The sequence below is a fragment of the Nycticebus coucang genome, chromosome X (assembly GCF_027406575.1).
Source record: "Nycticebus coucang isolate mNycCou1 chromosome X, mNycCou1.pri, whole genome shotgun sequence".
In the NCBI taxonomy this organism is placed as follows: Eukaryota; Metazoa; Chordata; class Mammalia; order Primates; family Lorisidae; genus Nycticebus; species Nycticebus coucang.
Window position 1 is genome coordinate 21,443,636 of NC_069804.1, and position 12,916 is coordinate 21,456,551.

A 12,916-nucleotide genomic window follows, 5' to 3' on the forward strand; every position below is an offset into this window, starting at 1 on the left:
TCTACTTTCCTAGGGACTTCTGCCATTGTAGCTCTGTGCTACATGGTGGAGGCTGATTGACGTGAAAGAAGGCCTAAGGTTGAGTTGAGAGAGAAGGATAAATGTGTATGTCTCAGGAGATGGTCCACTTTCCATGCACATAACAATGATAAGAAAAATAGTAATGTACTGTGTCAACCATGTAGCATGTATTAGTGCAGGCATTGGCAAATCACAGCCTGTGGGCTGCATTCAGGCTATTACCTATTTGTGAAATAAAGTTTTATTGTAACATAGGAACATCCATGCATTTACTCCATGTCTATGGCTGGTTTGGGGGCTGCAGGGGCATAGTTGAGTAATAGCACAGAGACTATATGACCTATAAAGCCAAAACTATAGGCCCCTTTCAGAAAACACTTGCTGACCTTGTCTTAGTGCACTTTATACGAAGTAGGTTTTGGCAATATCAAGAACAAAAGAAACTGAGGCACTGAGATGATAAATAACATGCTCAAGATCTTACAGCTAGTAAGAGGTGCAGAAGCCAGGAAGTCTATAATATGCTGCCTTGGAAAGTCTATAATAAACCTGCCACATTAACATGTCCTATTATTTCTTTCCATTTTCACAGGGTTTTTGCTTTGTGAAATCGTTCCAGATCATAGTCAATGGTCTAATGGCGTCACAGGACTTACCTTTTTTAAATTTTCCATTCAGAACTTCGTACTAACTGTTCGAACCATTTGCATAGACCAGTGGTTCTCACCCTTGGCTATGTAGTGGAATCACTTGAGGAGCTCTGAAAGTACCCCCTCTGGGTCGCATTGCTCTCATGTCATGATTGAATTGGTCCAGGCCAGGTGTTGCCTGGGTACGATGCTTATTAAAAGCCCCCAGGGGTGATTCTGATGTGCAACCAGGGTTAAGAATAACTAGTATGGACACTTTGTGAGGTCTGAGTAAACAAGAAATCCAGTAGGAAAGAGGAAAGGAAGGACAAATAAAGACCAACCCATCCTGAAAATGTTGCAAGTTGGTGAGCCCAACTGTAAGAAATATTCCATATAGTACTTGGTGATAATGAAGAAATTTGTGTTACATTTTAGAATTAATCTTCTTATCTGAGCATAATTATACTGACTTTTTTTGCCTAGGGCAAGAGAAGATACCCTTAGTTGGAGAGAAGGAGTGGAAAAATTGAACATCCTCCTTTAAAAAGGGTACATAGGGCTTGTGCATTCACTTAAAGGCTGCAGTATATTTTTTCTACAAAATGTATATTTTCAGTTTCTCCATGTTGTTGTAACCTATACTGAAGGGCAAACTAAACCAGGGCTGATTTAGATTCCCAGGATTTGTTAGCTGATCGCTGCCTCACAGAATTACATCACAATCATTACCAGTGAATATGGAGTAAGTCCTCATAGGGGACACTGGCACTGTGCTGGTTCCTCATCTCTCAGAAAGTGCACCTTCATTGCAGTGCCTGGGGACACATAATTGCAGCTGAAATTCCAAATAAATATCTCATTCCTCAGATTCTTTCTACTGTTTCTATTTGCACTGATGATGGAGCCAATGTTGTTAAAACAGCATGAGACTGAACATTTACCCATGAGCTGAGTTCCACAAGCTGTCTAGAGTGGCTGGTACATCATTCTAGTAAGAATAATGAAATTATTAAACATCAGAGAGAGGTTTACAAGATTTTTCTGAACTATCAAAGGTCAAACTTTTTTATTTTTTGGAGGCTGCAAGAGAGAAGAGGGGTAACATACATAAAATATCTGAAACATCGAGCAGGTTTATGTCTGGGCAAAAATGCCTCCCCGTTTTCCTTTCTTAGGCATGACTGTCAAAGGCGTGCAAGCATTTCTTGGTGCTCTGGCTTTTGGAAAGGAAATGTATGTTTTAGACTTGGAACACGGGAGATTTATGGGAAGTTAATATGTCAAGTCTTAGTAACCTCTCAAGAAGGCCACTTGTGAAGTCAGACTGTCATCAGTCACAGAAACTGATGCATCTGTCTTCTGCGAAATTCCTCAGAAACATCTCCCAGAAAGATTATGAAAGATGAAAAACCTCAATACAGGGAAAAGGTATTCTATAAATGTGAATTTTTGCTGCTTCTCGCAAGTTCTGAGCAGTCCCTCAATTGAGGAATGACAAAGTGATACAAAGAATCTGCAAAGAAAACACTAAACTTACGAAAGGAAGCAGTACAAGGATCAATTACTGCTTACGTATGAAACTTACCCATGAAAATGAGGCTACACTAAGTGCTTTTAAAACATGCACTCACACAACAGCATGATACAGACTGACTTAGCTAAAATTAGATAATGCTTTCTAAAGTCAACAAAGCAAAGCAACCTGACTTTACGTTGTATAAAAGTAGTTCAGCGGTGACATCAAGGGCAAGTCTATACGATGTTGAAAGATGTGGATGGAAAAGGATAAAATCAAATGTTTATTCCAATGGTAACTTGGGATCTGGGTCATTAGCATATTTTGCATGTCCGGTATAATCAAAATTTAAGGTTGGGACATGTTTTGTCATGGTACAGACATAGTAAATAAAATAGAGATTTCAGCTAATTATTAGGGCTATTTTCACTGAATCCAGTGACCTATAGCCAACAGGTCACTTTTATAAATAAAAGAATAAGAACCCAGAGAAAACAGCAAATCTTTTGCTGTTGACCATCAGTTACTTGATTGGATTCCTTTAACCTCAGCAGCAAGTTGTGACTTTGGCAGTGACTGACATTTTCCCATTTAGCCCAATGTGGATCATAGGCCTAAACAATGCATAGCATACCAGCAAAGCATTTATAAAAGGAGAGTCATAATTAAGAACTAAAATGCAGTAAACATTTGAGCAACCTTCACATCTTGTGTCCTATTATTATTCCCCCAAGTCTGTATAGCAGTCCATATTAGTCACTGTTTGAGCTCCGGTGTTTTAGGCCCAGTTACTTCTCTCCAACTCACTTAGAGGAAGAAGAGTTAGTTCATGCACCATAGCATTACGCATTATGTGGTAGAAACGTTCATGTTTGATAAATGCATGAACTAAAGAAACCCCTATAATAGCCACATTTAATTTCCTTTGTCCATTCATTTTACAAAAATGTGTTTGGCACCTACTATGTGTCAGATCTCAGGCTCATTGATGGAAAAGGATAAAATCAAATGTTTATTCTAATGGTAACTTGGGATCTGGGTCATTAGCATATTTTGCATGTCAGGTATAATCAAAATTTAAGGTTAGGACATGTTTTGTCATAGTAAAGACATAGTAAATAGAGACACCAGTAGTTAACAAATCACTACTCTTACAGACCTTATAGTCCAGCGAGGAGACAGCTGTTAAAAGCTCCCCCCCAATTAAGAATTACAAATTATAATGAGCGTTATATGGGAAAAGGTGATGTAATAAGTAGATCGAGAGGCCAGATTGGAAGGTCTGGGAAGGCCTTTTTGAGAAACATTTAAACTGATACCTGAAGGAAAATTGAAACCCTCACCAGGGAAAGAGCACCCATCAAAGCTCTGCTGAGGCTTGCCAGACTCTATCACAGCTAACTCTTTTGTAAATGGCTAAACCTCTTTCCATGAGTGAGATCTACCACTGCAAGGTCAAGTTATGACAACTCCCCATCTCCTAGCATTTTTTTTTTTCTTCACTATTTGGTGCCTCTGTTTATTAAATCACACTGAGCTGCATGCTGCTGGGAGAATACTAAGATGTTTTCCTGAAAATGAATAATGCTGGCTCAGAGAAGTGGCTTCCCAATTTATTAGGGAGAAGATGGTATTGCAGTATGTATGTTTATTTTTAATCTAGGAGATAAGGAAGAAATATTTCTTAATATTTAATTTATGGATTGGTATGGTATGTTTATATAGCTTACAAATATACATTGTGTGAAGATGTATGTTAACAATAGTTTTACTTGTAAGTGTGTGTGCAAAATAAAAGTTTGGAGATCACTTGCTGTAAGTAAGCTAATGGATAACCAGGGACCATTGCACAGAGTAAGCAGAGCCCAGACTCTCCAATCCCTGCTTTTACATTTTCATTAAGGGCATCTCATCCTCTTTCACAGCCCACATCAGATTCCTCTCTGGTAACCAAAAATCTGCTGTCTCAGATAACTATGATCCATACTCAAATAGTTCATAACCTTGATAGCTCATTACACTTCGTACTTGATTCAAACACTTTGCTATTAGTAATACTGCCCTCTATTGTTTTGTGGTGTTTTCATTTGCAATGATCTTGCCTTTCTAAATAGATGCAAGTTGTTCTGCTGTTAGTTTAAGTCTAGCCCATTTTTATCTGACACAGTGCCATGAAAATAGAAAGTACTCAGTGAGTAATGCTGGGCTACATCTTCCAGGACCTTGCTGTTCCAAGTGTAGCTAAAGAACCAATAGCATCAGCCTCACCTGGGAGCTCGTTAGAGCACACTGAGATTTCCACTGCCCTATCCCTGTCTTCCATATTTCTCCCATTTCTCCTGAAGGCCCATGATACTAAACCAGTGCTTCTCAGACTTTACTGTGCACAAATCACCTGAGAGGATTCTGTTAAAATGCAGATTCTGATTCAGTAGTTCTGGCTGAGACTCAAGATTCTGCATTTTAGCAAGTTTCCAGTTATTCTGGTGCTTATGAATGGGGCTTACATACCGTGCATGTCTAAGTGGGCCTTATTCATTTAGATTTTAGGCTTTAGATTCTAGAACTACGTTGTCCAGTATTGTAATCCTAGCCACATGCAGTGATTAAGCACTTGCAAAATGGGATTTTGCACACTTAGTATGGAAGAAAGAATGTATACAATCTCATTAATTAATTTTAATGTTGATTATATTATAATAATATTTTTGGATTGATTGGGTTAAATGAAATAAAGTATCACATTTAATTTTATCTTTTTATATTTTTAACGACACTACTAGAAATTGAAAATTACACGTGTGGTTCATGTTATATTTCTACTGGATAATGCCGCTCTAGAACCTTCTCCAAGTACTCTTAAACGCAGAACGTGTGAAAGTAGTATTTGTTATCCATTGAGTATCCACCTCAAATTCCTTTTGATAAAGTAGCATCAGTTTAAACAAAACTGAAAAAAATCTAATTACCAAAAAATCCACAGGAAGATTTTCATTCTCATAGAATTATGTATATTATATATGCAACTTCTATTGCTCAAAATAGTGAAATGCTGTCAATATTTCAGGTTTCTATGTGTATTTGTGATTCATAATATAGACCCCCTCCTACATGGATGAATATGCATATAAGTGTTAGATTAGTCATCTGTAATTAACTTCTTCACAAATACAGATAATGAGAATGCTCTTATTATATTCAAAGTATAATTGACATTGTCCCACAGTTGGATATTTTTCCATTTTTATCCAGTCTTTTTTTCTCTTTGCATTCTAGTTTTGGAAGTGTCCTTCAAGTTCAGAGACTTTTCTCAGATGTGTCCAGTCTACTAATGAGACCATCGAAGGCATTCTTCATTTCTGTTACAGTGAATTTGATTTCTAACATTTCTTTGTGATTTCTTTCCTTAGAGTTTCCATTTCTCTGCTTATATTACCCACGGTTCTTACATGTTGTCTTCCTTTTCCATTAGCGTCTTTAGCATAATCATAGTTATTTTAAATTCCTGATTCTCCCTATGGGAAGAGTGATAGCTCTGAAATTTCTATATAGAAGGTGATCAGAAAAGGAGGGGGTAGACACTTGTTTTAAAAATGTATTAGCATAGGGTGGTGCCCGTAGCTCAGTGGGTAGGGTGCCGGCCACATACACCTAGGCTGGGGGGTTTGAACTTGGCCCAGGCCAGCGAAAACAGCAATGACAACTACAACAACAACAAAAAACTAGCTGGGCATTGTGTTGGGCTCCTGTAGTCCCAGCTTCTTGGGAGGCTGAGGCAAGAGAATTGCTTGAGCCCAAGTGTTTGAGGTTGTTGTGAGCTGTGACACCACAGCACTCTACCCAGGGCAACAGCTTGAGACTCTGTTTAAAAAAAAAAAAAAAAATTGTATTAGCATTAAAAGTCCATTGTTTTTAACTTGTACTGGTGACTGGAGAAAATGATGAGTAAACTGAGACATAAGAATATGAGTAGGAGGTACCTGGGCAGGGAAGAGTAATATGTCTTACAGTAAAAAATACAGTAAACTCCCCATTATCTGGAATGCAAGCAACTGGCACTCTCAAGTGACCAGCACATGGCCACGCAGGAAAAAAAAAAAAAAGAAAAGAAAATCAAAGTTTAAACTTGTTGCACCATGCTGTCACTAAGCCAATGCTTCATGCATCCCTCGGGTGGCTCCCACATGTTCTCAGTGCCCTGAAATGTCCATATATTCAGACCTCTACTGCTTTCCTCATTGGTCACAATTGCATATGGAATTTCCTTCTGCTGCTGCCATTATACTGCCCTGTGTTTTTTGAGGGACATTTTGATTACACAGTATAGGTATATTTATCTGACTATAAGTAGATTTCTAACTGGTCATACTCTGCATAGTGTACTATGTTGCTTGACATGGGGTTAAATCATGGAGTATGTAATCGAACTGCATATACAGTACTGGTATATGGTTTACTGGGACTTGTAGTCCCACAAACTTGGTTTAGTATACCCAGTTATGTAAATTATGTCTGCTTAATGCTGTGAGACTTTTTTTCTGTGTACACATATAGAGTTTATGGTATGGTCTAGTATGGGATACAGAATTAGTTAGGCCTATGTTTAACAGTAACTCTCAAGCAACCAGAAAGTACATTTATCTGGAATCTCCCAATCCCTATGGGTGCCGGATGGCAAGGGAGATTAATTTACATACATTTTGGTTATCTCTTTCCATGTAACAAACCCCCCAACACTTCCCAGTTAAAGAAACCCTTATTGTTTTTGCAGTTATGGATTTTGTAGGTCAGGAATTGAGACCAGGCATTAGGGAGAGGAGAGGGATTATTTCTTTTCATTCTTTCTTTTTTCTTCTACAATTTCTGTTGTCTGGAGAATCATCTGGAGAATTCTTGTTTTCCATAACTGGGATGGCTCAATGGCTTGGTTCAGTGGTACCGCTGATCAGAGATCTTACACATGGCTTTTTCATGTGCCTTGTACTTCTTATAGAATGGTGACTGTAGTCACCAAGAAAGGCTATTCAAGAGAGCATCCCAAGAGAGATCATCTGGAGAGTCAGCATTTTGCAAGCCCAAGGAAGAAACTGCAAACTTCTTCTGATCTATCATTGGGAGCCACATGGCATGACTTTACCCACATTCTATTATTACAAGCAAGTCACTGAAGACAGCCTCGATTAAAGTTGAGAATTAGATTCTACCTTTCAATGGGATAGTGGAAAGGTTACAGTTCAGAAGAGTGTGTAGAATGGAAGATGATATGGCTATTATTGGAAAATTCAATCCATCATGTGATATTAATAGAGTGCAGTGTGTTTGGGGGGACAGAAAGTACACTCTGATTGGAGCATAATGTTACCCCCTTTCCAGGGCCCGTATTTTACGGAAAGACATTCCTTTGATTCTGTCATAGGCATTCTGGAATAGTAGAGAATCCATAGGCTGGGAAATCAACAAAACCTGGGTTTACTTAGTTTCCTTCTTTTTTGGTATTCATTCCATAACTTTTTATTGTTCCTTCGAATGTTGTTTTTATCATACTTTTTCTCGAGGGTAATAACCAACTTATGGCATTTACTCCTTGGCTTGACTGGAGACCATTAGGCCTTAGCAAAAACATCTAGTAGAGACAGCTGTATTTGTATCTCTAGTTATAAAACAAGCAATAATGCTTTGAAAATCTTTAGTAACAAAAGAATAAAAGACTCAGAGTTAATAATAGTGACCTAGGCAAGCCTGTACTTTTTTAAGTGCTTGTCTTACTTTGTATGTTTTCTTTACTTTTTTGATATGTGTTTCTTCACATCTTTTTGAATGGCAGTTACATGTAAATGGTGCGTCTTTGCATAGGTTTCTATGTATTTCCATGAGTCACTTTTTGGGTGTGTCCTTCATATTCTTAGTGGTAGATTTAATTTTCTAAGATGACCAAAAAAAAAAAAAAAATCTCTCATTTCACATGCTTTTCTATAGTGTGATGTTCACATTTTTTCCATGGGAGATGAAGTTTATGGTCTTTTTTGAACCTCAAGGGGCATGTTACCATGGCAAAAGTGCTATTACATGATTTCTTAAGCTAGGATATTAAGATAAGAGTGATACACCTGTCTAGCTTTCTTGGGGTACTTTCTCTTGAAAACCAGTCACAATACTATAAAGAATCCCAGGTCACATGGGTAAGTCATGTGTAAGTGTTCTAGCTGACAGCATCAACAACCAGGCATGTGAGTGAGCAAGACTTCAGATGGTTCTAATCCCCAGCTGAGTGATCACAAAACTTTAACCTTCCCCAGGTAACAATGAGTAGACAACAGATAAACTGTCCTTGCTAAGCCCTTCTCAAATTGCAGATTCATGAGTAAAAAAAAAAAATTACTGTTTTTTACTATAGTTTGGCATGATTTATTGTTCAGAAATAGGTAACTCAGTGGTTCTCAACCTTCCTAATGCTGCGACCCGTTAATACAGTTCCGCATGTTGTGACCCCCCAATCATAAAATTATTTTTGTTGCTATGCTAAGATTCATAACAGTAGCAAAATTAGTTATGAAGTATATATACATTTTCCTATCCTTGCCCCTGTATTTTATTTTCTAAGTCTTTTCCATCTATATCTGTGATCCTCTTTTACTTCTTCTTCCCCATATTTAGTTCTTATTCTTAAATTAGCTTTTTCTAGTCTTTTTATTTTTTAACATAGAAGAGACAGAATTTTATTATGAATTTTATATGTTGGATAGTAATTTTATGCTCCCTTTTGTTAATTTCTAAAGCAGAAGAGTTGAATATTTAATCTTTCTCTCATTCTAAAACACAGTAAATATAAAATTTATATTTCTTATGGAAGCTTTGATGGATATTTTTGCCTTCTGAGTGTCCTTGGCCCTCACAGAAATATTCTTAATCCATTCCTGGGTTGGTGGGCATTTAGGCTGTTTCCACATTTTGGCGATTGTAAATTGAGCTGCAATAAACAGTCTAGTACAAGTGTCCTTATGATAAAAGGATTTCTTTCCTTCTGGGTAGATGCCCAGTAATGGGATTGCAGGATCAAATGGGAGGTCTAGCTTGAGTGCTTTGAGGTTTCTCCATACTTCCTTCCAGAAAGGTTGTACTAGTTTGCAGTCCCACCAGCAGTGTAAAAGTGTTCCCTTCTCTCCACATCCACGCCAGCATCTGCAGTTTTGAGATTTTGTGATGTGGGCCATTCTCACTGGGGTTAGATGATATCTCAGGGATGTTTTGATTTGCATTTCTCTAATATATAGAGATGATGAACATTTTTTCATGTGTTTGTTAGCCATTCGTCTGTCATCTTTAGAGAAAGTTCTATTCATGTCTCTTGCCCATTGATATAAGGGATTGTTGGCTTTTTTCATGTGGATTAATTTGAGTTCTCTATAGATCCTAGTTATCAAGCTTTTGTCTGATTGAAAATATGCAAATATCCTTTCCCATTGTGTAGGTTGTCTCTTTGCTTTGGTTATTGTCTCCTTAGCTGTACAGAAGCTTTTCAGTTTAATGAAGTCCATTTGTTTATTTTTGTTGTTGTTGCAATTGCCATGGCAGTCTTCTTCATGAAGTCTTTCCCCAGGCCAATATCTTCCAGTGTTTTTCCTATGCTTTCTTGGAGGATTTTTATTGTTTCATGCCTTAAATTTAAGTCCTTTATCCATCTTGAATCAATTTTTGTGAGTGGGGAAAGGTGTGGGTCCAGCTTCAGTCTTTTACATGTAGACATCCAGTTCTCCCAACACCATTTATTGAATAGGGAGTCTTTCCCCCAAGGTATGTTCTTGTTTGGTTTATCAAAGATTAGGTGGTTGTAAAATGTTAGTTTCATTTCTTGGTTTTCAATTCGATTCCAAGTGTCTATGTCTCTGTTTTTGTGCCAGTACCATGCTGTCTTGAGCACTATGGCTTTGTAGTACAGACTAAAATCTGGTATGCTGATGCCCCCAGCTTTATTTTTGTGACAGAGAACTGCCTTAGCTATACGGGATTTTTTCTGGTTCCATACAAAATGCAGAATCATTTTTTCCAAATCTTGAAAGTACGATGTTGGTATTTTGATAGGAATGGCATTGAATAGGTAGATTGCTTTGGGAAGTATAGACATTTTAACAATGTTGATTCTTCCCATCCATGAGCATGGTATGTTCTTCCATTTGATAATATCCTCTGCTATTTCCTTTCTGAGGATTTCATAGTTTTCTTTATAGAGGTCCTTCACCTCCTTTGTTAGGTATACTCCTAGGTATTTCATTTTCTTTGAAACTATGGTGAAGGGAGTTGTGTCCTTAATTAGCTTCTCATCTTGACTGTTATTGGTGTACACAAAGGCTACTGACTTGTGGACATTGATTTTATATTCTGAAACATTACTGTATTTTTTGATGACTTCTAGGAGTCTTGTGGTTGAGTCTTTGGGGTTCTCTAAGTATAAGATCATGTCGTCAGCAAAGAGGGAGCGTTTGACCTCCTCTGCTCCCATTTGGATTCCCTTTATTTCCTTGTCTTGCCTAATTGTATTGGCTAGAACTTCCAGCACTACGTTGAATAGTAAAGGTGACAGAGGACAACCTTGTCTGGTTCCAGTTCTAAGAGGAAAAGCTTTCCGTTTTACTCCATTCAGTAAAATATTGGCTGTGGGTTTGTCATAGATAGCTTCAATCAGTTTTAGAAATGTGCCACCTATGCCTATACTCTTCAGTGTTCTAATTAGAAAAGGATGCTGGATTTTATCAAATGCTTTTTCTGCATCTATTGAGAGGATCATGTGATCTTTATTTTTGCCTCTGTTAATATGGTGGATAATGTTTATAGACTTGTGTATGTTAAACCAGCCTTGCATCCCTGGGATGAAGCCTACTTGATCATGATGAATGACTTTTTTGATGATAAGCTGTAATCTATTGGCTAGGATTTTGTTGAGAATTTTTGCATCTATATTCATGAGTGAGATTGGTCTGAAATTCTCCTTTTTGTTTGGGTCTTTTCCTGGTTTTGGTATCAGGGTGATGTTTGCTTCATAGAATGTGTTGGGGGAAGATTCCTTCTTCCTCAATTTTTTGGAATAATTTCTGCAGTACAGGAATAAGCTCTTCCTTGAAGGTTTGATAGAATTCTGGAGTGAAGCCATCTGGACCAGGGCATTTTTTGGTTGGAAGATTTTTTATTGTTTCTTTGATCTCAGTGCTTGCAATTGGTCTGTTCAGGAGCTCTATTTCTTCCTGGCTGAGTCTAGGGAGAGGGTGTGATTCCAAATATTGATCCATTTCTTTCACATTGTCAAATTTCTGGGCATAGAGTTTCTGGTAGTATTCAGAGATGATCTCTTGTATCTCTGTGGGATCAGCTGTTATTTCCCCTTTATCATTTCTGATTGAGGATACTAGAGATTTTACTTTTCTATTCCTCGTTAGTCTGGCCAATGGTTTATCTATTTTATTTATCTTTTCAAAAAACCAACTCCTTGTTTCATTAATTTTCTGAATGATTCTTTTGTTTTCAATTTCATTGATCTCTGATTTGATTTTGGATATTTCTTTTCTTCTACTGAGTTTAGGCTTAAATTGTTCTTCTTTTTCCAATTCCATAAGATCTCTTGTGAGATTGTTGATGCGCTCTCTTTCTGTTTTTCGAATGTAGCATCTAAAGTGATGAATTTTCCTCTCAAAACTGCTTTTGCAGTATCCCACAGGTTTTGGTAGCTTGTGTCTTCATTGTCGTTATGCTCAAGGAAGTTAATGATTTCCTGTTTTATTTCTTCCTGCACCCATCTGTTATTCAACAGAAGATTGTTTAATTTCCATGCCTTTGGGTGGGGTCGAGCATTTTTGTTAGAGTTGAGTTCCACCTTTAGTGCCTATGGTCTGAGAAGGTACAAGGGAAAATTTCAATTCTTTTGATTCTGTTGATATTTGTTTTGTGTCCCAGGATATGATCAGTTTTGGAGAATGTTCCATGGGGTGATGAGAAGAATGTATATTCTTTATCTTTGGGGTGGAGTGTTCTATATGCGTCTATCAAGCACAGTTGTTCTAGGGTCTCATTTAAATCTCTTATATCCTTGTTTAATTTCTGTTTAGAGGATCTGTCCAGCTCTGTAAGAGGAGTGTTAAGGTCCCCTGTTATTATGGTATTATCAGATATCATATTGCTCAGACTGAGTAAGGTCTGTTTCAAGAATCTGGGAGCATTTAAATTGGGTGCATAGATATTTAGAATTGAAATGTCTTCTTGTTGTATTTTTCCCTTGACCAATATAAAGTGACCATCTTTGTCTTTTTTGACTTTAGTTGCTTTAAATGCACATGTATCTGAAAATAAGGTTGCAACTCCTCTTTTCTTCTGAATTCCATTTGCCTGAAAAATTGTCTTCCAACCCTTGACTCGGAGCTTTAATTTGTCTTTTGAAGCCAGGTGTGTTTCTTGCAGACAGCAAATGGATGGCTTGTGTTTTTTAATCCAGTCAGCCAATCTACGTCTCTTCAGTGGGGAATTCAAGCCATTAACATTTATTGAGATAATTGATAAGTGTGGTAGTATTCTATTCGTCTTATTTTGTGAGAGTCCATTGCTTAGTTTTATCTTTTGCATCAGTGTGGAGGTTTGGTTCTGTCCTTTAATTTCTGAGTTCTTACTTTGCTGCTGATCCATTGTGGTGGTCAGTGTGCAGAACAGGTTGAAGTATTTCCTGTAGAGCTGGTCTTGTTGTGGCGAATTTCCTCAATGTTTGTAT